Source organism: Oncorhynchus mykiss, chromosome 4 (genome assembly GCF_057628025.1).
Source record: "Oncorhynchus mykiss isolate SJ-2025 chromosome 4, ASM5762802v1, whole genome shotgun sequence".
Classification (NCBI taxonomy): domain Eukaryota; kingdom Metazoa; phylum Chordata; class Actinopteri; order Salmoniformes; family Salmonidae; genus Oncorhynchus; species Oncorhynchus mykiss.
Genome location: NC_143025.1, coordinates 75,190,974 through 75,215,730, shown reverse-complemented (window position 1 = coordinate 75,215,730; position 24,757 = coordinate 75,190,974). Strand labels below are relative to the sequence as shown.

Genomic DNA, 24,757 nt, shown 5'->3' with positions numbered 1-24,757 from the left:
GTGCGTGCGTGTGTGAGGACCCTGTGGTGTAATCTTGTTCTTTTCCCATCACCTCCAGATAATAGGTGTCATTTTGCCAGACAAAAAAATTGTCCTTTATTGAGACAGTCAATACTGTACTTACTGCTTCCTTTACCAGAGCCCTCAAATTCAACTCTTGACCTTGAAGCCAGTTCCACTGCGTTTTTTCATTGTTCCCCTCTAAGCAGGGACAGATTTAGGGTGCGTCCAATGAATTATCAGGTAGAACAGACAACCAGAAGGCTCCGGGCCTCGTAGGGTAAGAGTTTAATACCACTGGTATAGAGTATCCAAGATTGAATCTACTCTACAATAGAATAGCCAGGAGTCAAAACAACATACCCTGTCGTCAGCAGTACAAGAATGTGGACAAAGACAAACATGTGTAACACATAAATACAGAACAACATACAGCTGATACTAATTGAACTCCTATACATTTGGTAGAGAGATAAATACAATATTTCATGGCCATTAAATAAATAGAGAGCATTCTGTGAAAAGTAATGATGTAATGACTATCAATCCCTCCAAGAATGTAAAAGTTGGAGTATACCCCAGAAATCTACAGTTGAAGTCAGAAGTTTACATACACCTTAGCCAAATACATTTAAACTCAGTTTTTCACAATTCCTGACATTTAATCCTAGTAAAAATTCCCTGTCTTAGGTTAGTTAGGATCACCACTTTATTTTAAGAATGTGAAATGTCAGAATTATAGTAGAGAGAATTATTTATTTCAGCTTTTATTTCTTTCATCACATTCCCAGTGGGTCAGAAGTTTACATACACTCAATGAGTATTTGGTAGCATTGCCTTTAAGTTGTTTAACTTGGGTCAAACGTTTCGGGTAGCCTTCCACAAGATTCCCACAATAAGTTGGGTGAATTTTGGCCCATTCCTCCTGACAGAGCTGGTGTAACTGAGTCAGGTAGTAGGCCTCCTTGCTCGCACATGCTTTTTAAGTTCTGCCTAGACATTTTCTATGGGATTGAGGTCAGGGCTTTGTGATGGCCACTCCAATACCTTGACTTTGTTGTCCTTAAGCCATTTTGCCACAACTTTGGAGGTATGTTTGGGGTGATTGTCCATTTGGAAGACCCATTTGTGACCAAGCTTTAACTTCCTGACGGATGTCTTGAGATGTTGCTTCAATATTTCCACAAAATGTTCGTTCCTCATAATGCCATCTATTTTGTGAAGTGCACCAGTCCCTCCTGCAGCAAAGCACCACCACAACATGATGCTGCCACCCATGTGCTTTACGGTTGGGATGGTGTTCTTCGGCTTGCAAGCCTCCCCCCTTTTCATCCAAATATAACGATGGTCATTATGGCCAAACAGTTCTATTTTTGCTTCATCAGACCAGAGGACATTTCTGTAAAAAGTACGATATTGTCACGCCCTGACCTGAGATATCTCTGTTTTCTTTATATTTTGGTTAGGTCAGGGTGTGACTAGGGTGGGTACGCTAGTTTTGTATTGTCTAGGATTTTTGTATTGTCTAGGGTTTTGTATGTCTAGGGGTTTTGTAGGTCTAGTGGTTTTTGTATATTTATGTTGGCCTGATATGGTTCCTAATCAGAGACAGCTGTTTATCGTTGTCTCTGATTGGGGATCATATTTAGGTAGCCATTTCCCTTTGGTGTTTGTGGGATCTTGTCTATGTGTAGTTGCCTGTCAGCACTTGTTTGTATAGCGTCACGGTTCATTCTGTTCAGTGTTCATTATTTTAATAAATAAGAATGTACGCATACCATGCTGCGCCTTGGACTGATCTTTACGACGAACGTGACAGATCTTTGTCCTCATGTGCAGTTGCAAACCGTAGTATGGCTTTTTTATGGCAGGTTTGGAGTAGTGGCTTCTTCCTTGATGAGCGGCCTTTCAGGTTATGGCGATATAGAACTCGTTTTAAAGTGGATATAGATACTTTTGTACTCGTTTCCTCCAGCATCTTCACAAGGTCCTGTGCTGTTTTGGGATTGATTTGCAATTTTCGCACCAAAGAATGTTCATCACTAGGAGACAGAACGCGTCTCCTTCCTGAGCGGTATGACGGCTGCGTGGTCCCATGGTGTTTATACTTGCGTACTATTGTTTGTACGGATGAATGTGGTACCTTCAGGCGTTTGGAAATTGCTCCCAAGGATGAACCAGACTTGTGAAGGTCTACAATTTTTTTCTGAGGTCTTGGCTGATTTCTTTAGATTTTTCTCATGATGTCAAGCTAACAGGCACTGAGTGTGAAGGTAGGCCTTGAAATACATCCACAGGTACATCTGTACAGTCAACGTAGTGTATGTAAACTTCTGACCCACTGGAATTGTGATACGGGTGAGTTATAAGTGAAATAATCTGTCCGTAAACAATTATTGGAAAAATTACTTGTGTCATGCACAAAGTAGATGTCCTAACTGACTTGCCGAAACTATAGTTTGTTAACAAGAAATTTGTGGAGTGGTTAAAATATGAGTTTTAATGACTCCAACTTAAGTGTATGTAAACTTCCGACTTCAACTGTATATAACTCAAGACAAGCTTCATATGTGAGTCCAGAATGCTAGTTTGTCTATGCCGGCCCTCTCTGCTCTCTTTCTCTCTTTGTGCTCTCTCTCTCTCTCTCTCTCTGTTCCCTCTCTTTTTCCCTCTGTCTCTCTCTGCACCTGTGGTGTTAATGGCTGTTAGTGTTGTGAGTGGGTACACACAGCCATCCTATCCTGAGCTGCATTGATATTCCACTGATCAGATAGGTCAGTCTCCACTCTCACTGAGGGTGCCCAGTACTCTCCAGGCCAGATTGGAAACAATCACTCAAACAAACACACACGCTACTCATAGCCATTAAAAGACAGGCCTAGCTCTAATCTGTTAAGGTTATGACAAGCTTCACTCCGTTCATCTACGTGTGTGCGTAGAGTCACCTTACCTTGCTAGTAGTAGAGTCACCTTACCTTGCTAGTAGTAGAGTCACCTTACCTTGCTAGTAGTAGAGTCACCTTACTTTGCTAGTAGTAGAGTCACCTTACCTTGCTAGTAGTAGTCACCTTACCTTGCTAGTAGTAGAGTCACCTTACCTTGCTAGTAGTAGAGTCACCTTACCTTGCTAGCTGGCAGCCTGGCTAAAAACATAGCAAGCTAGCTAGCCTTTTTAGCTTCCCAGATCAAATACAATTTTATTTGTCACATACACATGGTTAGCAGATGTTAATGCGAGTGTAGCGAAATGCTTGTGCTTCTAGTTCCGACAATGCAGTAATATCCAACGAGTAATCTAACCTAGCAATTTAACAAAAATTACCTTTACACAAGTGTAAAGGAATGAATAAGAAAATGTACATAAAAAAATATATGAATGAGTGATGTAGGGTATCTAAACATTATATGAAGTGGCATTGTTTAACGTGGCTAGTGATACATTACATCAAGATGGCAAGATGCAGTAGGTGGTATAGAGTACAGTATATACATATGAGATGAGTAATGTAGGGTATGTAAACATTATGAAGTGGCATTGTTTAAAGTGCCTAGTGATACATTTATTACGTCAATTTTTCCAGTGGCTGGAGTTGAGTCAGTATGTTGGCAGCAGCCACTCAATGTTAGGGATGGCTGTTTAACAGTCTGATGGCCTTGAGATAGAAGCTGTTTTTCAGTCTCTTGGCCCCCGCTTTGATGCACCTGTACTGACCTCGCCTTCTGGATGATAGCGGGGTGAACAGGCAGTGGCTCGGGTGGTTGTTGTCCTTAATTATCTTTTTGGCCTTCTTGTGACATCGGGTGGTGTAGGTGTCCTGGAGGACAGGTAGTTTGCCCCCGGTGATGCGTTGTGGAGACTTCACTACCCTCTGGAGTGCCTTACGGTTATGGGCTGAGCAGTTGCCGTACCAGGCGGTGATACAGCCCGACAGGATGCTCTCGATTGTGCATCTGTAAAAGTTTGAGTGTTTTTGGTGACAAGCTGAATTTCTTCAGCCTCCTGAGGTTGAAGAGGTGCTGCTGCACCTTCTTCACCACGCTGTCCGTGTGGTTGGACCATTTCAGTTTGTCCATGATGTGTACGCCGAGGAACTTAAAACTTTCTACCCTCTCCACTACTGTCCCGTCGATGTGGATAGGGTGGTGCTCCCTCTGTTTCCTGAAGTCCACGATCATCTCTATTTTGTAGACGTTGAGTGTGAGGTTATTTTCCTGACACCACACTCCGAGGGCCCTTCCTGTAGCCCGTCTCATCGTTGTTGGTAATCAAGCCTACCACTGTAGTGTCGTCTGCAAACTTGATGATTGAGTTGGAGGCGTGCATGGCCACGCAGTCGTGGTTGAACAGGGAGTACAGGAGAGGGCTGAGAACACACTCTTGTGGGGTCCCAGTGTTGAGGATCAGCAGGGTGGAGATGTTGTTACCTACCCTCACCACCTGGGGGCGGCCTGTCAGGAAGTCCATGACCCAGTGGCACAGGGCGGGGTCGAGACCCAGGGTCTCGAGCTTGATGACGAGTTTGGAGGTTACTATGGTGTTAAATGTTGAGCTGTAGTCGATGAACAGCATTCTCACATAGGTATTTCTCTTGTCCAGATGGGTTAGGGAAGTGTGCAGTGTGATTGCGATTGCGTTGTATGTGGACCTATTGGGGTGGTAAGCAAATTGGAGTGGGTCTAGGGTGTTAGGTAGGGTGGAGGTGATATGGTCCTTGACTAGTCTCTCAAAGCACTTAATGATGACGGAAGTGAGTGCTACAGGGCGGTAGTCATTTAGCTCAGTTACCTTAGCTTTCTTGGGAACAGGTACAATGGTGGCTTCCCTTGATGTGGGGACAGCAGACTGGGATAAGGATTGATTGAATATGTCCGTAAACACACCAGCCAGCTGGTTTGCGCATACTCTGAGGACGCGGCTGGGGATGCCGTCTGGGCCTGCATTCTTGCGATGTTTGACACGTTTAAATGTTTTGCTCACGTCGGCTGCAGTGAAGGAGAGCCCGCAGGTTTTGGTAGCGGGCCGTGTCAGTGGCACTCTGTTGTCCTCAAAGCGAGCAAAGAAGTTGTTTAGTCTGTCTGGGAGCAAGACATCCTGGTCCGCGACGGAGCTGATTTATTTTTGTAGTCTGTGATTGACTGTAGACCCTGCCACATAGTACCTCTCGTGTCTGAGACGTTGAATTGCGACTCTACTTTGTCTCTATACTGATGCTTAGCTTGTTTGATTGCCTTGCGGAGGGAATAACTACACTGTTTGTATTCGGTCATGTTTCTGGTCACCTTGCCCTGATTAAAAGCAGTGGTTAAAAACTTTAAAAGCAGGTGTAGATGCACCACCGTGCTTCTACACTTGCATTGCTTGCTGTTTGGGGTTTTAGGCTGGGTTTCTGTACAGCACTTTGTACGAAGGGCTATATAAATACATTTGATTTGGTTCGCGCTTTCAGTTTTGCACGAATGCTGCCATAAATCCACGGTTTCTGGTTTGGGAATGTTTTAATAGATGCTGTGGGTACGACATCGCCGATGCACTTGCTAATAAACCCGCTCACCGAATCAGCGTATTCATCAATGTTGTTCGCCGCAATGCGGAACATATCCCCAGTCCACGTGATCGAAGCTATCTTGAAGCGTGGAATCCGATTGGTCGGACCAGCGTTGAACAGACCTGAGCGCGGGAGCTTACAGTTTTAGTTTCTGTCTATAGGCTGGAAGCAACAAAATGGAGTCGTTTTTACGAAAGTAGAGCGTTGCGGAAGATAGAATAACAATGGTCAAGTAATCTCCATGTGAAATAATCAGATTTATAATAAAACAAATATGCCCTGGCAAATATTGATATACTTGCAGGTGTAACCTAAAACAATCCAGTTTGATATGCTGCTTGTGTATTCATTGCCATATCATCTTAAAACTAGAATGTCATGAAGAAAAAAAATCACATGGCTATCTATTTTATCTCATCCTAACAAAATACATTTTGGGGGGGATTCTATAAGGCTACCTTGTCTTACCATAGCTTAGTCTATGCAGTAACCTACCTAACAAGTTTTGCAATGCCCATTGTAAGGTAGCTTGCTAGCAGTGTGACAGTTTCCCAAAGTTTGGCGTTGGCTTTGATCCTGATTTGAACCTATTTAGCTAGATAGCTATGTTTTGTAGAACAATGTTGCTATGATATATTATCAACACTGAGTTGTGGTATAGTTTTACTGGGGTAACATTGGCTACCTATCTAGCCAGTTTGGTAGTAAACGTGAGCAAACTGTTAGCTAGCTACGTTAGCTATGTTTTTTGTAAGAAAGTGTGATATATTGTGCTGCATTAACTGGTCATATGCGTTAGCTAACGTTACATTCTTACATTGGCTAATGTTACCTAACTAACAGTAACTAGCTATCATAGCAGCCAAGGGCATTCGCTAGCATATTTGTGCATATTTGTTCACGCATGACTTCAGCCTTATATTATTTCCCTAATTTTAATGCACATACCACCCTCCACCAATTGCAAGCACACACAAACCTATGCACATGTACTCACACACAAACACACACTCACAAGCACACATTGAAAATATAAAAAATACATTTAGAATCAAGGCAGGAAATAGCAATAGCAGGCTAGGTGCTAAAAGGACTTTCCAGAGGGAGGACTATAAGAAAGTCTGAAGAAATGTGTTTTAAGGCCCGTTCTGATTGATGGAGCAGCTCTCAGATGGTCAGGGAGAGAATTCCATAGGTGAGGGGCAAGGGAGCAGAAAGCCTCCTCCCCCATAGTATGGAGACACCTCTTGGGGACTTAAAATAGTCATGAGTTGCTGGAGCGGAGAGTGCGAGGTGGCTCTTTGATAGAAATTAAGTTACTGAAGGAAGGACTGAACCCATTCAAGGCTTTCAACATTAGAATGATATTTTTAAAGTCTATCCTATAGTTGACCGGTAGCCAGTGGAGTTTAGGGGTGATGTGGGTAGCTGACTTCTTGGTCCTGGTCAGGACTCTGGCAGCACTATTCTGGAGAAGTTGTATCCTCTGAAGTGATTAATTTCTTATTTATTTATTTTTTATTTCACCTTTATTTAACCAGGTAGGCTAGTTGAGAACAAGTTCTCATTTGCAACTGCGACCTGGCCAAGATAAAGCATAGCAGTGTGAACAGACAACACAGAGTTACACACAGAGTTACACATGGAGTAAACAATTAACAAGTCAACAACACAGTAGAAAAAAAAGAGAGTCTATATACATTGTCTGCAAAAGGCATGAGGAGGTAGGCGAATAATTACAATTTTGCAGATTAACACGGGAGTGACAGATGGTCATGTACAGGTAGAGATATTGGTGTGCAAAAGAGCAGAAAAGTAAATAAATATAAACAGTATGGGGATGAGGTAGGTAAAATTGGGTTTAGCTGGAAGGCCCCGAACAGAGTTGCCGTAGCCAATCCGAAAGAAGATGAAAACGTGGACGAGTTTCTCTGCATCTTGCTGGAAGAGCGATGGTTTGGACAATATTTCTCAACTGGAAAAATGAGGTTTTGCAGATAAGTTTTATATTTTGCCATCAAAGGACAGAGAAGGATCAAACTTGATCCCAGGTTGGAGATGACAGAGGACAGATGGACGGAATTGTTAGGTTAGATTACTCGTTGGATATTACTGAATTGTCGGAACTAGAAACACAAGCATTTCGCTACACTCGCATTAACATCCGCTAACCATACGTACTGTATGTGACAAATACATTTGATTTGATATGCCCGTCAATTGTAAGGCAGATGTTTCCAGCACTGGTGACCTGCTTGGGTGTCCCAATTAGCATAGCTTCAGTCTTGCTGCTTTTCAGCTGGAAGAAGTTCTCTTTCATCAATGCCCTTATGTCATCTAGGCAGCTGTCAAGTTTTGCTAGGGTTGAGAGGATGTCCAGTTTGGTGTTAATACTTGGGTATCATTAGCGTAGCAGTGAAAGTTGATGTTATAGTCTCTGAGGATTTGAACATGAATAATGAGGATTTAACATGAATATTACGTCATCATGAATACGTTATTGTGAAAAACATGAATGTTATTACGTTATCATGAATGCGTTATTACGTTATTGTGAATAACATGAATAAGTTATTACGTTATCAGGTGAGCAACAACTTTTTTTTAAATGAATAACATAATAAATTCAAACGATCATGTAATAACATATGAAGATCAATGTTTTTATGTATTATTTCCCTCATGTTAATGCACATACCACCCTCCACACACACAAACCTATGGACATGTACTCATACACAAGCACACATTGAAATGTACACACATGCACAGTCATTACTGCTGTTGAGTTTATGGATGTTCGAGGGTCAATCAGTCACATGCTGTATGCAAGCACGCACATAAGCACTCATTTCACGCACACCCATACAGACACACACTGCATCAAATTGGGGGAAGTAATACTCACAGTTCAGCATTTTATTACATTAACCCGTTATATTACTTTAAACATCTAAAATGGTCTGGGCAGGGGTGATGTTGTGGATGTTTGTGTGCGTCTGTATGTTGTCATTTCTATGTGTGTTTTGTATTGGTTAAAAAACAAATAATAATAATGATTTCCAATAGGAAAAAATTAGTCCAATAGGATTGTGATACAGGTGACAAAATCCTATAGGACTGTGAGAATATTACAACTTTTTTTTTTTTTCCAACAGGAACAAAGTTCTCAAATAGGATTTCAATAGGATTCTGATAGAGGTGACACAAAATGTGAGAATCCTATAGGATTCTATTGGAGAAATCACTAATCGATTAGGATAATTTGACTAGGGCCACTTCAAATAAAATGCAACGATCCAAAATGTAGCAGGCTGTCTTCTACAAGTTGTCCTCTAACCGTGTGTTTTTTTTGTAAGGTTAGTATGAACAGGACGTGCAACCCGACTACTTATCCTGTGCGAATCCTCATCCTTGTGTTTTGAGGGATATAACAGAGTTTAACAGGCGTTGCATCCAGTTTGGGTAAGAACAAATTGATGCTTCAAACAAAGTGCTATGGACCTAGCCTACAGATGAATGATCTGTTTTGTCATGTATCAACTTTCCTAGTGCCATACTCCTCTTTCAATAGATAAAGTGGATGATTTTGTGCCAATGAATTGCCAAATACGTCAGGTAATTAAGTCTGCATACAGTATGTTACAGTTCATGGTTCATACTGATATGCATTATTATTTAGACTTTCTCCGAACTGAAGGCCATTAGGTCAATATTAGACTATCCCTAGACATGTGAAATGTCTTCACGTCTAGAAGAGCCTCCAGGCTTCATAATGGCCAACATTGCATGAAGGAAAATAATATATAGAGGGGCAGTTTGGTAAAACTAATCCCGTCTGAATCATCCACTGGAAAAACGGACCTGCTGGGGTAATACTTACATAACCAATGTTCCATAGTAATAGTAGTCCAGGGTTAACATGGATACAACCTCATTTCCCCCTAACCAATATGAGTGATAAATTGCCAATTGGTGCACATGCAGTTTATAAGGTGCTCCTTTAAAAAAATGATATACTGTATATATGAATACTATTGTGGCACGTGTATGGTAGGTAGCACATTTTATGTTTAGGTTTTCAATATTTCAGACTGTTTATTGATTATTGATTTGGACACTTCTAAACAGTGTTTTGACATTGGGCTATTTATGAAAGTTATTGTCAACAGGAAGCAGCAACAGCATCATTTTCAATGTACAGCATATTTTAGGAATATAAATGGTACTTTCAACATGAATATCCAATAGAATTCAACTTAATTAGGTAAAACTGCTAAATGAGTCCAACATCGTAATGTGATTTATTTATTTTGATGATCTACCATAAATGAACGGGGTTGACCTGCCTATAATATGGCACATATACTGTATTTAACAATAACAAACAAACTAAAATATGTATAATCTGTTATAACAATAGTTATTAAGTTACATAACGACATACAATTGCCATTTGAAATGGCTACAACTTAGCTAGCTAGCTAGTCAGGCGAAGAGGCAAAATGTGGCTAACAGTAGTTTCTTAGCTAGTATAAAAACGAGCGCATAAAATGCTTTACAATGACGAAAATATGACATTGCCAACTTCGTCAGGAAACAAATACTGTGCACACAGTTCTTGCATTCACGTACAGTAAAGGATAAAACTGCTAGAATAATGTTAAAACCAGAGATTCTGTGCATAACCACAACTTGCAAGGTGAACTTGGGGTTCGGGAAACTGGAACATCATCAGTCACTATTAAAGGGACAGGCGTTCTTACAGGCGAATAAAACATCAATTAATATAGATGTTTATCTGATCAACGAACAATTTGTCATTAATACTGTATTGTACTAATGACAACAAACTATCATGTAATGGGTTCAACTAAGAAAAACTGTTCTAATAGGATTCTGATTGGGGTGACAAAATCCGACAAGACTATCAAAAACGTATAGGATTACTCTTGATTTCCAATAGGAAAAAGGTAGTCCAATAGGATTCTGATAGCGGTGACACGAAATCCTATACGATTGTGAGAATCTTATAGGATTCTATTGGAAAAATCACTAATCCTATAGGATCTTTTTGAGTAGGGCAACCTGGAAGGACTGAGGAACAGAAACAAGCAAACAAACAGGAATACCTCAGTAAATTACAGCACCACAGGGTGCTAGGACCACAAAGATACATGAATAGTGCCATAGAGACTGTTACTAGTTTGATCGGTATAGTATATTGAAAATGTGTTAAGCAGAAATTTCATTTTCATTTTTTATTTTTTCATTTGAAAAACAAATGAATGTGAAAAGTGTTGTGGCACCAGGGTGGAATGTATTATAACCCGGCTGCTTTATATTTCTCTGGGGCCTCCGGGGTAGATAAATACAAAGACGTTTCATTTGATTTGTATTTGGGGCATTCTTTCACCCAGTCATCTCTGTGTAGTAGCTGTTCTAATAAAGCCCTGTGTTTCTCATATCCTCATTCTTTCACAGGATAATTTGGGATCATGTTCCCAGTTATTAATGCAACTCTGAGGAGTCAAGGACCCCAGGCACCCTGTTTGAACATCCGTGTGTGTGTGTGTGTAGGCATTCATGTTTGGCCCTGGGTGCTTCACATGCCACTGACTCCTGTGATTGGGAGTTAATCACAGAACCCCAATTAACCAAACACCTAATTACCATCATCAGTTAGCCTCTCGCTAGCGTACTCATTTCATTAAATGTCAACACATTGTTCTGTAAACTATGAATAAAGGTTTTCAGGGAGAATAAATAAATGGCTGGCTGTTGTTTGTGTTTTCTAGGTATTATTTCTCTCGGGTCGGTCAACAACAATACATGAGGCTTTTGAAGGTACAAGCCAAAGCTAACTTGAAACAAAGAGAGGGATTTGACCTGAGGGTGAGGGAGAGAGAGGTGGAGAGAGAGACAGAGAGAGAGCAAAAATAAAGATAGAGGGTGAGAGAGAAATAAAGAAAGAGAGCAGGGGGAAAATGTGTGATGCCAGCTGCGTGGAGCACATCACCCAGCGGTCGGTATGACAACACTAAACACCGCACACAGCGGTCGGTATCACAACACTAAACACTGCACACAGCAGTTGGTATGACAAAATGAAACACTGCGCACAGCGGTCGGTATCACAAAACTAAACACTAAACACTGCACACAGCGGTCGGTATGACAACACTGCACACAGCGGTCGGTATGACAAAATGAAACACTGCACACAGCGGTCGTCGGTATGACAACACTACACACAGCGGTCGGTATGACAACACTAAACACAGCGGTCGGTATGACAAAATGAAACACTGCACACAGCGGTCGATGGTATGAAAATACTGCACACGGCGGTTGGTATGACAAAATGAAACACTGCACACAGTGGTCGGTATGACAAAATTAAACACTGCACACAGCGGTCGGTATCACAACACTAAACACTGCACACAGCGGTCGGTATCACAACACTAAACACTGCACACAGCGGTCGGTATCACAACACTAAACACTGCACACAGCGGTCGGTATGGCAACACTGCACACAGCGGACGGTATCACAACACTAAACACTGCACACAGCGGTCGGTATCACAACACTAAACACTGCACACAGCAGTTGGTATGACAAAATGAAACACTGCACACAGTGGTCGGTATGACAAAATGAAACACTGCGCACAGCGGTCGGTATCACAAAACTAAACACTAAACACTGCACACAGCGGTCGGTATGACAACACTGCACACAGCGGTCGGTATGACAAAATGAAACACTGCACACAGCGGTCGTCGGTATGACAACACTGCACACAGCGGTCGGTATGACAACACTAAACACAGCGGTCGGTATGACAAAATGAAACACTGCACACAGCGGTCGATGGTATGAAAATACTGCACACGGCGGTTGGTATGACAAAATGAAACACTGCACACAGTGGTCGGTATGACAAAATTAAACACTGCACACAGCGGTCGGTATCACAACACTAAACACTGCACACAGCGGTCGGTATCACAACACTAAACACTGCACACAGCGGTCGGTATCACAACACTAAACACTGCACACAGCGGTCGGTATGGCAACACTGCACACAGCGGTCGGTATGGCAACACTGCACACAGCGGACGGTATCACAACACTAAACACTGCACACAGCGGTCGGTATCACAACACTAAACACTGCACACAGTGGTCGGTATCACAACACTAAACACTGCACACAGCGGTCGGTATCACAACACTAAACACTGCACACAGCGTTCGGTATCACAACACTAAACACTGCACACAGCGGTCGGTATCACAACACTAAACACTGCACACAGCAGTCGGTATCACAACACTAAACACTGCACACAGCGGTCGGTATCACAACACTAAACACTGCACACAGCGGTCGGTATCACAACACTAAACACTGCACACAGCGGTCGGTATGACAACACTGCACACAGCGGTCGGTATGACAACACTGCACACAGCGGTCGGTATCACAACACTAAACACTGCACACAGCGGTCGGTATCACAACACTAAACACTGCACACAGCGGTCGGTATCACAACACTAAACACTGCACACAGCGGTCGGTATCACAACACTAAACACTGCACACAGCGGTCGGTATGACAACACTGCACACAGCGGACGGTATCACAACACTAAACACTGCACACAACGGACGGTATCACAACACTAAACACTGCACACAGCGGACGGTATTCACAACCCTAAACACTGCACACAGCGGTCAGTATCACAACACTAAACACTGCACACAGCGGACGGTATCACAACACTAAACACTGCACACAGCGGACGGTATCACAACACTAAACACTGCACACAGCGGACGGTATTCACAACACTGCACACAGCGGTCGGTATCACAACACTAAACACTGCACACAGCGGACGGTATCACAACACTAAACACTGCACACAGCGGACGGTATCACAACACTAAACACTGCACACAGCGGACGGTATTCACAACCCTAAACACTGCACACAGCGGTCAGTATCACAACACTAAACACTGCACACAGCGGTCGGTATGACAAAATGAAACACTGCACACAGTGGTCGGTATCACAACCCTAAACACTGCACACAGCGGTCAGTATCACAACACTAAACACTGCACACAGCGGTCGGTATGACAAAATGAAACACTGCACACAGTGGTCGGTATCACAACCCTAAACACTGCACACAGTGGTCGGTATCACAACACTAAACACTGCACACAGCAGTCGGTATGACAAAATGAAACACTGCACCCAGCGGTCGTTATGACAACACTAAACACTGCACACAGCGGACGGTATCACAACACTAAACACTGCACACAGCAGTCGGTATGACTACACTGAACACCGCATACAGCAGTCGGTATGACAACCGTAACACCGCACACAGCAGTCGGTATGACAACCCTAAACACTGCACAAAGCGTATGGTATGTCAACATAAATAATCTGAACATGGAGTTGTTATAGATGGCCAGTTAGATTGTAATGCAATGTGATAACTTATACACTCTGAAATGGCTTTAGAAAGATACAGTTTGCCAGAGGAATTTCTTATCATAAACGTAGGTCTGATAAGGATGAAATAGCTTGTTTGGGTTGAAATGTGAGGGCATGTACGCATGTAACAACACGTAGGGAAGCTGACATTGATGTTAACTAAGGAGAGACACCTTATGCTGTCTATACTTTGTCTGCACTAACCATGTACGGTATATGATCAAGTATGTGTGTATTAGATAGTGTGCATAAATTCATGTTCACACACAAGCACATGCACACACAGACACACACACACACACATTTCTTGTTTTGTCTCTCCTAAACCCAGCAGCCCAGCAAACCAGAGGTATATAACCAAAGCATATTTCTGTTAAGCTTCCCAGATTCTCCATGCAGCGTGAGTCCCCTAGGCCATATATTAAGTGATTGTTAGTGTGTGTGTGTTACTGGAAATACTAAGATTCCAGTTTGTTCTGTAGTCAGGCAAGACCAGTCCAGGGAGACAGAGATACAGTTAAAGTCCAGCATAAGATTGCTTATTAGAATGAGCAGCTAGTCTTTGCACTGTAGAGCTGTGGGAACCAGAATATACTGGTTCCTCAATCCAGTACAAACTAGACTGTGCACAGTGATCACCTCTTTCTATGTCATGCACGGCATGTATGCACGACACACACACATACCACACACACACTTTCCCCCACAGAGTTGATCAGAGTTTAGCTCTATGACAACAGGGCTGTCTGTGACAGATGGTCCAGTCAGTGTGACATTCAGCCAGCAGTGGTGACACACAGCACAGAGCAGGTGTCCATGGTGGTGGTGGTATTACCGCAGGGCAGTCTGGCACTCGACTCACTGATCTGTTCTACAACACTACACTGCACATTACCCATACGGACAGCTATACCACAGACACTGATCAAACTGGGCTGAGGTTAGGGAAACACACTATGTGAAGCCCCTGCTGTTGACAAGGAGAGAAAGAAAGGTCAAGCTGACAAATGTAGGCAGCATTTGAGTAAAAACAGCAAATGTTATTTAAATGTATTATCTGTATGTTTCCCATAGGGACATCGAGTAATGTCTCCCTCCTCTGTATGTCTGACTAAGTAGCTCCCCCTTCTGTTGGCCCTTAAGTCCAGCCACCGGCACAAACTACAGCTCTACCCCACAGAGATAGATAGAGGACTCATCTTTCTATCTGTGCCATTATAGTGTCTGTGACAGCATGGGCAGCACCATTGAGACTACAACCCATAGGATTCCTCACCCAGTTGACTACTTTGACTACTTTAAAATGTCAGAAGCATTGTGGAAGTGCTCAATGGCTCTACCCACTAGAGGCCTCTATCATTCTCTATGCTTTTCCCCTATCTCCTCCTAGCGAATACCTGTGAGGTGAGTTTTACTGTCCCTGAGTCCATTTTATGGGCCTGCAATTCTCAAACTTACACGTGTGTTTTTGTGTGTGTGTTTATCCAGCAGAGGAGGCTGGTGGAAGAAGCTATAGGTGGACAGGCTCATTGTAATGGCTGGAATGGAATAAATGGAACGGAATCAAACACATCAAACATATGGAAACCAAATGTCTAACTCTGTTCCATTATTTCATTCCAGTCCTATAGCTCCTCCCACCAGCCTCCTCTGTTATTCAGTGTGTTTTAATGGGTTACTGTACTGTAAAGTTAGGGGGTTGGCCAAACAGTAGCCAGTGGGGCATGGTTAATGTTTGTTTTATAGGTCTCTCTCTGGTTTGTGTCGTCCTAGCTAACCACTCTCCCCTGCTCTCCTGATTACTAGCCTACAATAGGGCATCGTAGTGGAAAGCTCTGACTCAACATGAAACTGAAAGATGATCTTTATTGTAAATTACAAACTATCATTATCATTTTAGGGCAAGTCGTCCTTTTAGTCAGCAGCTCAGTCCAAGGTCTGTATAAAAGTACCATTGTTTATTTGTTTATAATAATTCATTTTAGGAGTCTTGGGTGAAGAGAAACTAAAAATGTTCACAAAGTACCACAACTTTTCTGTCTCAGGGCCTGCTCCCTTATCCTTCCCAGTGGAAACTCTGACACGGTGACTTGTGTTCCCACGTGAAGTAGAAAGCAGGTCTAAATAGGAATGCATCTGAAAATAAATACTATGGTAAGCAGAGGAGAGGATATCAGCTCACTGGGAAGAGATGCCCTATGCCCATCTCTGGGGCTTCTTAAACTCACACATGGAGACACACAGGGAAGTACAAACACACACATATGCAGTGCTATATGACATCAAAGCCAGTTGTGTTGTTTTGTGTTGCAATTCTGTCATCAAATATCATTATAAATCCTCGTTAAGAATTGATTGCATATGAAATGGGTTTCACACAATCACCAGCACTGTCATAAATATGTACTGTTCCAATCTGCCTATGTGTGATAGGTCAGGTTCAATGTAGATTTATTTGCCTAGCAGCAGCAGCCGGCTTCAGACATGGTTAATGTTTGGTTATATATTAGACGTTAAAATAACTTGTTGCACAGCCAGCCTGCTCTGTGGGCTGTTCTGCTGTAATTACTGTCAGCATTTACACAAAGAAACATACCGTTCATACTGTATATCTCATACACACCACAGGAGGTTGGTGGCACCTTAATTGGGGAGGACGGGCTCGTGGCAATGGCTGGAGCGGAACTGTATCAAATACATCAAAAATATGGTTTCAATGTGTTTAATGCCATTTCATTCGTTCCGTTCCGGACATTATTATGAGCCGCCCTCCCCTCAGCAGCCTCCTGTGATACACACTCAGCAATGACAAAAAGACCCCGCCACTCCGGTCATGCATTGACAACCAAACACTGCGGCCTCTCCGTCTCTCGTCCTTCCAAACAAACAGAGAAACGCTCTGGTTGCTACAGTGTGTGTGTGTGTGTGTGTGTGTGTGTGTGTGTGTGTGTGTGTGTGTGTGTGTGTGTGTGTATGTGTGTGAGCAGTATCCATCCTAGTGAAAGAGACTCACGCCAGAGGATTCCAGAAGAGGAGAGGAGGCATCTCCATCTATGTCTGTCTGTCTGCATAAAAACCCAAACTCCACCACACAACACACAAACATACTGCACACTCAGCTCAACAACCACTGACCGCTTTCACTGCTTTCACAAGAATTTGCCCCAATCACAAGCCAATGGATCCTGATTATAGAGGCCCAATCTGAGCCCAGCAGTGGTAGGCAGCATCAAACTAGAAACAAAACAAACAGTACAGCATATACTGAGGGAATTTCCATACTGGCTTCTACAGGTTTGCGCAGATGGAGACACAAGATCAGAAGGCTTCGGCTAGGCTTTGTGCCTGCCAGTCTGTCTTTGCTTGAGCAAACTCCTATTTTCATTGTCATATCAACACGTGTGTTCTATCTGCCTATCTCCAAGGTTACAGAGAGAGCTTGAACCCTTGCTCTGATCATCAACAGGGTCCATGTCAGAAGTGGTTAAATCTGCCTCTGTCATGATAAATCTCTTCTACATGAATGCGTTTCCATTGGCAATGGTTCCCCCTCATTATGAGCTATCGGGAGCCCTGTCTGTCTGAACATCTCACCTATTTAACACAGAGCCATCAGCTACCACAACAGCCCTGTTACATACGGTCTAGAACTTTCTATCTCTGTCTTTCTCTCTCTCTCTCTCTCTCTCTCTCTCTCTCTCTCTCACTCACTCACTCACTCACTCACTCACTCACTCACTCACTCACTCACTCACCCACACTCACTGACCAGGCTAATTTTCCTAAGGAGTCTAGCAGAACAGTGTGGTCAGTGGTGATTATTGTTGAGGGTTTAATGAGAGAAGAGGCCGCAGGACAAGGGGATACAGCTTCGACCAAACCCCAGGTAATGAGGCTCCTCTCCCTACAGCTGGCCAGCTGCCCCCCTAACCAACTGGAGTCGCTCTGGAGTCCTGCCATCATGACTAAGGACAATTTCTCAGTCCACATATTTGTTTTTTTTAATATCGAATGAATAAAACTGTATTCATTGATGCTGTATAGCAATTTGAGTTTATTTGCTGTTGGCATTTTGTATTTTTGATCATTTCTGGGGGCTTAAGAACATTCGAACCATGACAGAGACAGACATAGGAGCCATGCTGTCAGGTAAGGAACACTGTCTCCCCCTGTCTTCTCCTGTGTGTCACTGGATAGTCATGGGCTACATCAAGCTGACTGCTAGCCAAATACAGAGAGAGGGAGGCTGAGATGATGGAGGAACGGCTAGAGGGATGAAGGGAGGGAGAATGAGTAAAGGAGGGATGGAGGAGAGATTAGAGGAACCACTGGAATGGAGAGATGGAGAATGAGGAGGGAAGAATCCCTGGAAAGTGTTCTGTGTTGTGGCCTTTGCACGCACACACACACACGCACACACACGCACGCACGCACGCACGCACGCGCGCACACACACACACACACACACACACACACACACACACACACACACACACACACACACACACACACACACACACACACACACACACACACACACACACACACACACTATTTGTGAATTGATTTTTCTGCCGGGGGGCTGGAGCTGTGCACCCTGCTGAAAGCTGAGAGATACAGGTCCAGGTCCTATGGCTAGGGGGAGCTGGCACCTGGCCCAGCTAAATGAACCATCTCTCTCCACTCTCTTTCCCTTCCACTCTGCACTAGTCCCCCCTTCCTCCGTCCCTCTGTTTCTCCCCTCTCCCTCTCACTCTCTCCCCTCTTTGACTTTGCTCCGAGACAGGATTATGTGAAGGCACAGATCTGGAGAAGAGTACCAAAAAAATCCTATAGCAAGAACACAGTGGTCTCAATCATTCTTAAATGGAAAATATTTGGAAACACCAAGACTCTTTCTAGAGCTGGCCGACTGAACAAACAGAGCCATTGGGGGAGAAGGGCCTTGGTCAGGGAGGTGACCAAGAACCCAGTGGTCACGCTGACAGAGCACTAGAGTTCCTCTGTGGAGATGGGAGATGCTTCCAGAAGGTCAACCATCTCTGCAAGAGTGGCCTGACAGCCCGCTTGAAGCTTACCAAAAGGTACTTAAAGACTCACAGACCATGAGAAACAGAATTCTCTGGTCTGATGAAACCAAGATTGAACTCTTTGGCTTGAATGCAAAGCGCCACGTCTGGAGGAAACCTGGCAACATCCCTACAGTGAGGCATGGATGTGGCATCATCATGCTGTGGATATGTTTTTCAACGGCAGGGACGGGGAGACTAGTCAGGATCGAGGCAAAGATGAATGGAGCAAAGTACAGAGTGAGGTCCTGCTCCAGAGCGCTCAGGACCTCAGACTGGGCCGAAGGTTCACTTTCCAACAGGACAACGACCCTAAGCACACAGTAAAGACAACTCAGGAGTGGCTTGGGGACAAGTCTCTGAATGTCCTTAAGTGGCCCAGCCAGAGCTCGGACTTGAACCAGATCGAACATCCCTGGAGAGACCTGAAAATAGCTGTGCAGCAACGCTCCCCACCCAACCTGACAGAGCTTGAGAGGATCTGCAGAGAGGAATGGAAGAAACTCACCAAATACAGGTTTGGCAAGCTTGTAGTGTCATACACAAGAACACTCGAGGCTGTAATCGCTGCCAAAGGTGCTTCAACAAAGTACTGAGTAAATGGTCCGAATACTTACAGTACCAGTCAAAAGTTTGGACACACATACTCATTCAAGGGTTTTTCTTTATTTTTACTATTTTCTACATTGCAGAATAATAGTGAAGACATCAAAACTATGAAATAACACATATGGAATAATGTAATAACCAAAAAAATGTTAAACAAATCAAAATATATTTTATTTCAAAGAGAAAACAACAGTCCATCACTACTTTAAGACATGAAGGTCAGTCAATGTGGAACATTTCAAGAACTTTGTAAAATGTTTCTTCAAGTGCAGTCGCAAAAACCACCACAGGAAAGGAAGACCCAGAGTTACCTCTGCTACAGAGGATACGTTCATTAGAGTTCAAGTATCACACACATCTCAACATCAACTGTTCAGAGGAACTGCGTGAATCAGGCCTTCATGGTCAAATTGCTGCAAAGAAACCATTACTAAAGGACAACAACAAGAAGAAAAGACTTGCTTGGGCCAAGAAACACGAGCAATGGCCATTAGACCGGTGGAAATCTGTCCTTTGGTCTGATGAGTCCAAATTGGAGATTTTTGATTCCAAATGCTGTGTCTTTGTGAGACGCAGAGTAGATGAACGAATGATCTCTGCATGTGTGGTTACCACTGTGAAGCATAGAGGAGGTGTGATGGAGTGAGGGTGCTTTGCTGGTGACACTGTCTGTGATTTACTTAGAATTAAAGGCACACTTAACCAGCATGGCTACCACAGCCATACCATCTGGTTTGCACTTAGTGGGACTATCATTTGTTTTTCATCAGGACAATAACCCAACACACCTCCAGGCTGTGTAAGGGATATTTGACCAAGAAGGAGAGTGATGGAGTGCTGCATCAGATGACTTGGTGTCCACAATTACCCAACCTCAACCCAATTGAGATGGTTTGGAATGAGTTGGACCACAGAGTGAAGGAAAAGCCGTCAACAAGTGCTCAGCATATTTAGGAACACCTTCAAGACTGTTGGAAAAGTAATCCAGGTGAAGCTGGATGAGAGAATGCCAAGAGTGTCATCAAGGAAAAGGGTGTCTACTTTGAAGAATCCAAAATACATATTTATTTTTTTATATACTTATTTTGGTTCCTACATGATTCCATGTGTGCTATTTCATAGCTTTGATATATTCACTATTATTCTACAATGTAGAAAATAGTAAAAATAAAGGGGGAAAACCCTTGAATGAGTGGGTGTCTCCAAACTTTTGACTGGTACTGTACGTAAATGTGATATTTCAGATTTTGTGTGTAAATTGATGAAAACGTCAAGAGGTCTGAATACTTTCTGAATGTCACATTTTTGTGGTAATGGAACATTTCTGGGATATTTTATTTCAGCTCATGAAACATGGGACCAACGCTTTACATGTTACGTTTATATTTTGTTCATTATATCTGACCCTTTTATAGATGGTATAATTGCGTGACATGATAGCATTTTGCAAACCCGCACCCCCCTCACCCCATGATGAATGGTTATGCCCAATTTTGCATCACTACATGCTCCACTGCTTTGATTGGTATAAAGTTAGCTAGAAACCACATGTGTCTATCCAGATAATGAAAAGGCACCCACAAAATAAAATTTAAGGAACTTATTCACCTTATTTACGAACCCATAAACAAAACAATGTCAGAACGTTCTGTTTTGACTTTCACTGCGGCGTTCTTGCATTAGCCAAAAAGATAATAACTTAGAATTCACAACCTTGAGCAAGGAGACTTGTGTGACTTTCCTTTTACATTGTACAGAAATAATGAGGTGAATACTTACACAACATTTGCGGTGTGTATGATCATGAGCAAAGTCATTCTAGTCTATTATTTCACTTCCACTGTGAAAACCATGAGCATGAGCTGACTTGGCTTTGCTGTACCACAGCCGAAGCCTGCCAGCAGCCTACCTACCAAAGATTGCCCATTACAATGTAGAAAAATGCATATCAGCTTTCAATAGTTATCCATATTACCGGAGCTTCATCTTAGTCTTTGGAACTATTTCTATGGCAGATTTGCTGTGGCAATTTATGGAAGACAGCCAAAAACTTTTGAGATAACAATAAATGGCGAAGTCTAAGATAGGACTGTGGTTTCCATCTGTGGCAAAGTTTTCCTTAAATTAATCCAGCTCCAGAACCAGCCATAGAGCCAGCTGGCTAATCTTTTGAATACGGTGTAGTAAAAAAACAGCAACAACCGATAACATTAGCTAGCTGGATTAGGTTAGCAATATAGGTAGCTAGCTGAAAGGAAAGGGGTTACCTAGTCAGTTGTACAACTGAATGCATTCAACTGAAATGTGTCTTCCACATTTAACCCAACCCCTCTGAATCAGAGCTAGATCAGGTTAGCATGCTAGCTAGCTACACTGACAACTGCCAGTGCCCTATTTGTTGATGTTTATCAACTCCATGTGGAAATTCCCACATAGCCTTCGCCATTCTTCAGAGGTGGATCCTAGATGTGCATTTCCTCTCTAGGACAGGAAATTACATCGAAATAGTGGCGGCAACTTCCTCCTGGGGGTTTCTGTAAATCAAAACTGCTATGCACACAAGTCTCAAGAGTAAGGCATCTCAGCCAGTCTAAACTAGACCTAAACCTTGCCCAGACCAATGCAGCCAAGCCTAAATCCAGCCCTGTTCCAGCCACACCCAGATTGAATGGCTTGAGAGAGGGAGGGAGAAAGAGAATGTGATGGAATCATGTAGGATAGGATGGGGCAGTCCTGGAGCAGCAGCACCCTCTGGGGCTAGGGATAGGAAGTACAGGAACTAGTCACACAAGTATTTTTTAACCTTTATTTAACTAGGCAAGTCAGTTAAGAACAAATGCTTATTTACAATGACAGCCTACTGGGGAACAGTGGGTTAATTGCCTTGTTCAGGTGTAAAACAATGCATTTTTACCTTGTCAGTTCAGGAATTTGATCCAGCAACCTTTCAGTTACTGGCCCAACACTCTAACCACAAGGCTACCTGCCTCCCCCAAGCATGAAGTAGAGTGGAAAATAGGGGAGAAGCAGAGTACTGCTGTTCAGTTTACACACCTTACACTTTAGAAACCAGAAAAGCAACATTTGTTGACTTATTCATTGTGGCCACTTGAGCCCCACCCACACAAATACACACACACACACACACACACACACACACACACACACATTCCGCAGTTTAACATAGTCACGGATAACATTCTTGCTATGAAAGATGGCTGTGGTGTCTCCATTAATGTTTCCATGGTTTGCAGCTGTCGTAGGAAAAGAGAACCATTCAATTCATTTGAGAAATTGCTGTGTTTGGTTGAGTCAGAGGCTGGGGCTGAGGGTTGAGGGGAGGATGGCTGCACCCTGCTCCCTGGCAGAGCTCCATGGAGGCGCTACGGACCAGAGCCCCGTGACTATAGCTTCCTCTACCCCCCCTCCTCTTTCTATATAACATCAGCCTCCTCAGGCTCGTCTCTCTTTCTATATAACATCAGCCTCCTCAGCCACGCCTCTCTTTCTATATAACATCAGCCTCCTCAGGCTCGTCTCTCTTTCTATATAACATCAGCCTCCTCAGCCACGCCTCTCTTTCTATATAACATCAGCCTCCTCAGCCTCTCCTCTTTTTCTATATAACATCAGCCTCCTCAGCCTCCCCTCTCTTTCTATATAACATCAGCCTCCTCAGCCTCTCCTCTCTTTCTATATAACATCAGCCTCCTCAGCCTCCCCTCTCTTTCTATATAACATCAGCCTCCTCAGCCTCTCCTCTCTTTCTATATAACATCAGCCTCCTCAGCCTCTCCTCTCTTTCTATATAACATCAGCCTCCTCAGCCTCTCCTATATAACAAGTCACTGTAAATTCTATAAACAATGTATGCCAAATCATACATCATTAAACACTTATATCGTCAATGTCTACAGGGAGAATGCTATCAGTTTCAGAATAGGTAGACTTCTTCAGAAACCAATACTACAACCATACTGAACCCCTCTAGCCAAGCTCTAGCCAAGATAGGGAGCCCCAGGCCAGATACTGACTGTGAGAAAGTCCTGATGCTGAGAGCTGGCCCCCGCTGATATGGGTCCCCTGGGACCCTCCGGTGCCGAGGTCATCATCCCCCCCTCACTCTCACAAGTCATATATCACTGCATGACATCACCGCTGATACACGCAGGCCCGTTACCATGGGCAACAAAAACAGGAAAAGCTTGTGTACTGCTGGGTCTGACTTAGGGTGGAGTGTGGATGTTCTGAGAGGAGATGAGACCAGACAATAGAGATCCAATGATCAGACAATAGAGATCCATTGTATCCCAACAAAACATTAAACCCTGCTTGCTGTAAAAGACTCTACTTTCCTTCTCCCTAGTTCCCTTATGAGGAATAAGGATGGACATAGGACATTTGTGGTTCTGCAGTAATGTGTCCGTGTAGCTTAGTCCCATGTGGCTCAGTTGGTAGAGCTTGTCAGTGGGTTTGATTCCCATGGGGGACCAATACAAAAAAAATATTAAAATGTATGCACTCACTACTGTAGCTCGCTCTGGATGGGAGTGTCTGTTAAATCACTATGTGTGTAATCATGGCTGTGTGGTTCTCCCCACACACATTACAGTATAATCTGTGAGTGATATGTTTCACTGCCCAGGTAACATCACTAATCCTCTCATCTCAACGTGATTTCTGACCTGCTAATATACTACCATTTAATTCCACCGCAGGTTCCTTTTGTAGGCCTACTTGCCCTCTGACATGTTTAAATATCAATGTAATAAGCTTTTCATTTCAGCCTCTACACAAGCCACATCAATCCAGAAAAAGGAAATGACTTCAGAGCTGTTATCAAAATAAATAGCCAAGGGGGGTGTGGTGAAAGCGTTGGGAGAGGGGAAGGTAAACAGCTTGGTTTAATTGGATACTGTGTTACTGTGTGTGTCATCCTGACCAACACACAGAGGCAGCCAGGCATCACACACAAACACAGTGCACAGGGAACAT

General features: G+C 43.3%; 1 protein-coding gene across 12 annotated transcripts in view; it reads right to left on the bottom strand.

The window, feature by feature from the left end:
- sash1a (SAM and SH3 domain containing 1a) overlaps positions 1-24,757 on the bottom strand; it is a 290,257-nt gene that overhangs the window by 96,188 nt on the left and 169,312 nt on the right. The gene's annotated exons all lie outside the window — the stretch shown is intronic.